Source organism: Mirounga angustirostris, unplaced genomic scaffold (assembly GCF_029215605.1).
Source record: "Mirounga angustirostris isolate CCGP_5_RB_7025 unplaced genomic scaffold, mMirAng1.0.hap1 SCAF_6, whole genome shotgun sequence".
Classification (NCBI taxonomy): Eukaryota; Metazoa; Chordata; class Mammalia; order Carnivora; family Phocidae; genus Mirounga; species Mirounga angustirostris.
In genome coordinates, this window is record NW_026991714.1 from 69,832,034 (window position 1) to 69,836,474 (window position 4,441).

The 4,441-nt window shown below is 38.4% G+C and overlaps 1 pseudogene; it reads left to right on the plus strand.

Moving 5' to 3' along the window:
• Positions 1-3,043: 3,043 nt before the first annotated feature.
• On the plus strand, positions 3,044-3,882 carry LOC123845430 (ADP/ATP translocase 2-like; annotated as a pseudogene).
• Positions 3,883-4,441: the final 559 nt, after the last annotated feature.

Sequence of the window (4,441 nt, forward strand, 5' to 3'; positions counted from 1 at the left end):
TATTAATTTATTAACATAATTTCTGATTTCTCTCATTAATTTACCTTCTTATTTGGGAACACCAAAGGTTAATTAAAAATAATCCTCAAGATATTTATTTGCCATTTTCACTTCTTGAGTTATTTAATAGATTTTCAGAGCACAAAGCTCTGCAAAGTACCTTTTAGGTAACATTTCCTCATAGCTAAAAGTACTTTGAATACCTCTGTCCCTATGCTCCCATGCCAAAATGTTACCTTTTGTTATCTGGAACAAGTTAAAGAGTCCATGCTAGACATGTCAGTTCACCTATATTTACCTGGAAGTCGAGTGAATGATCTCTTCATCGTCCAGCTACAGAACATGGATAAATAGGAATAGCTGGGAGACGGGAGTGTGTCCACAAGCTGAAGGGGCTCACGGGCTGCAGTCTGGACCAGTCTCCTAACGCCAGTGGGCACTCACTGGACCAGTCAAGGAGCTATCTACTATAGATTAGATTATGTTCTCAGTGCTTTGGGGGTTTCTTGGGATCTAGACATCATTATCAGATTAGACCTGACAGTAAATTAAATAGGAACTTTAATTTTACTCTAATATTCAGTAATTTTGATAATATCTAAAAATCTAGTTTGATACTCTAATATCTAGTATCCCCACCAATTAAATAATATCAAATAGATTGTATATCCTTAATTTGCTATTCCTAGAATTTGGTATGTAACAAGTACTTAATCTTTGTTAGTAGTGATGAGATATATTTACATGTATGTGTATATACATGTAAATAAATAGCTGTTGGGGTCATAAGTATGAGTGAACTGTGACAAGTTTCCTTGTTTATTTGTGAGACCCAAAGGGTAAAAAATAATTATCCAGGTAACAAACACCACTGACAAAGGGAGGTAATCAATCGCATTGGAACATTTCTTCCAGTAATTGATGCATCTTTTGGTTTGGTTTGTTTTAATTCTACTCATGATCTAGATTAGAAAAGTGAATTATGAAACTGAGAAAGGCACTGGACAAGATAGGTCTGGACTGACTGACTTCGGTCACTTATCAGTTACAAATAGTATCTTCTGTCTGTTTTTATCTTGTGGTTTCCTGCTGAGCATGTAAAGAAAAGGATTAGAATGACAACCAGGGAGGTTACATAACATGGATGAGGTCAGAGATACACAGTTTAGTGTTATCTTTCAGAGCACATATAAGGCCCTTAAATTGTAAAACCTAATTTCTCTGAGAAAGCTTGTAAAAGGAAGAGAAAAATAGCAAATCATAAATCTGGCCCTCTGCCACTATCAGAGCCGAAGGAACCTTACCAGCTTAATCCGTTTGAGTTACAAAATAAAAATATAATCTCACATAATCAGGATTGAGTTTTGTTACCTTCAAGTAAAGAATTTTATGTGGGTACTTTTCCAGTAATTTTAAATGTTTTAAAATATTTATTTTTTTAAGTTTTTATTTATTTATTTATTTATTTATTTATTTATTTATTTATTTATTTGAGAGAGAGAGAATGAGAGAGAGAGAGAGCACATGAGAAGGGGGAGGGTCAGAGGGAGAAGCCGACTCCCTCTGAGCAGGGAGCCTGATGCGGGACTTGATCCCGGGACTCCAGGATCACGACCTGAGCCAAAGGCAGTCGCTTAACCAACTGAGCCACCCAGGTGCCCCAAATATTTTAAAATATTTACAAAACATTTCATATTATATATTTAAAAATTTGTATGTATGTATTTTATTTTAAATATATTTTGAATACTTTAAAATATATTAAATTTGCCTAAGAAACAGAGCTTATTCGTTGTATGAACTACCATCCATAGTCAAAGATTTCCAATTATCTCATTAATGTCCTTTATAGCATTTTCCCCCTAGTCATGCAGTGCATCTAGTTGTCTTGATACTTTAGTTTTTTCTAAACTTGGATAATTCCTCAGCCTTTATTTGTCTTTCATGACATCGATATTTTTTGAGAGTCCAAGCCAGTTTTTCCATAGAATACCCCTCGGATTTTGTTTTCTGATGTTTCCTCATGATTAAGTTTTGATTATGCATTTTTTGCCTTATTATCACATAAGTAACATCATATCCTTTTCAACAGATAATATAGGGAAGCACACGTTGTCAGTTTAAATCAAATTCTTTTGATGTTGAAGATGTTCACTTGATTTTGCCCATTCTAGAACTTCACATAAATTGAACTGCTCAGTATGTATCTTTTGTGCTTGGATTCTTTCACTCCAACATAATGTTCATTAGGCATAGTTACAGTGTTTCATGTGTCAATAATTTGTTCTTTTTATTGATTAGTTATTACCCTCTAAATCAAAAGTCAGTAACTTCTTTTTCTGTAAAAAGCGACAGAATAACTATCTTAGGTTTTGCTGGCCACACACTGGTCTCTATCACATAATTGTCTTTCTAATTTTTTTATACCTTAAAAAATATGAAGATCATTTGTAGCACTCAGGCTGGTTAAACACAAGCCTCAGGTTAGATTTGCCCAGTGGCTGTAATTTGCTAACCCTTATTATAATGAATTTATGAAAATATGTTTTGTCATTTACTTTTTGATGGATGTTTTTATTATTTCTCATTTTGAACTATTATGAGTAAAATTTCCATGGACATCTCTGTAGATGTCTTTCTAGGGGTGTATCTTCTTATTGTGATGAAATATGCATGACATGAAACTTACAATTCTAACCGTTTTCAAATGTTTAATTCAGTAGCATCAAGCCCATTCCCAGAGTTGTGCAACCACCACTACTATCCTTTTCCAGAACCTGTTCCTCAACCACAGAAACTGTACCCATTAAACAGTATGTCCCCATTCCCCTCCCTATGAATGCTTTTATTTCCCTTGTATAGACACTTAAGTGTAGAATTATCTAGGTGTTAGGGCAGGTATGTGTTTAATTTCATAAGAAATTGCTGAAGAGAGTCCCAGAGTTCCACCCGGTTCCTAGGGCAGTCCTGCAGTTGCCGCCTCCTAGTCCTTTCAACGTGACAGGTGCCACTGTGTCCTCACCAAAGACTCCCTGGGGGATGAATGGCTGCGGCCACCTCCAAGACCATGTAGTGCCCTCTGAGAGGTGAAGCTGCTACTGCAGGTGCAGCATACCAGCAAGCAAATCACCGCAGACAAGCAACACAAGGGCATCGTTATCAACTGCGTGGTTCCAGTCCCCAGGGAGCATGGAGTCCTGTCCTTCTGGCGTGGTAACCTGGCCCATGTCATCAGATACTTCCCCACCCAACTTCTCAACCTCACCACAGAATAACACAAGCAGATCTTCCTGGGTGCTGTACATAAGAGGAAATCTGCTGGGGCCACACCCTTGTTTTGTGTATCCTTTTGATTTTGCCCGTACCTGTCTAGCAGCTGATGTGGACACACGAGCTGAAAGGGAATTCAGAGGCCCCAGGGGCTGCCTGGTTAAGATCCACAAATCTGATGGGACTGAGGGCCTGTACTGAGGCATTCACGTGTCTCTGCAGGGTGTTCTTATCTACCCAGATGCCTACTTGGGCATCTATGACTCTGGAAGAGAAGGCTTCCAGATCCCAAGAATACGCACATCTCCATCCACTGAATGATCACACAATCCGTCTCAGCGCTTACTGCCGTGACTTCCTATTCCTTTGACACTTTTGGTCACTGTGGGGTGATGCAGTCAGGGCGCAGAGGAGCTGACACCACGTGCGCAGGCATGCTTGACTGCTGGAGGAAGACTGCCCACCAGGAAGGAGCCACAGCTGTTTCCAAGGGTGCACGGTCCACCGTCCTCCTAAGCATGCATGGTGCTTTTGTGCTTGTGTGAGGAAAAATCACCAAGTTCACAGAAGTCACTGCCTAGTTCTTTCTCTCTGTGAACAGACATGTTGTATTATATAATATCTTATGAGCATTCTTGACAGACTGTTGGCTGTCTATCAATGGCAACTATTTACTGGTTGAAAATGGGAAACAGTAATATTCAGCTGACCAGTTTTCTCCCCTAAAGCCATTTCCTTGATGAGGGGACTCAATTATATATATATATATTTAAAGATTTTATGTATGTATGTATTTATTTAGAGAACGAGGGAGGGGCAGAGGGAGAGAGAATCTCAGGCAGATTCAGTAGTGAGCACAGGACCCTGGGGCTCCATCTCATGACCATGAGATCACAACTCAAGCCATAATCAAGAGTCTGATGCTCAATCAACGGAGCCACACAGGTGCCCCCAATTATATTTTTTATTTCAGTCACTCTTGATAAATAAATTTGAAGAAATAAAATATATCTGAAATTAAAAAAAAAAAGAAATTGCTAAAGAATTTTCCAAAATGCTTCTTCCATTATACTCTTCCACAAATCATGCATAGAGGTTGTAGTTGTTCCATATTCGCACCAACGTGACATTATCATCTTTTAGAACTATCGCCATCCTACCAGGTTTTGTC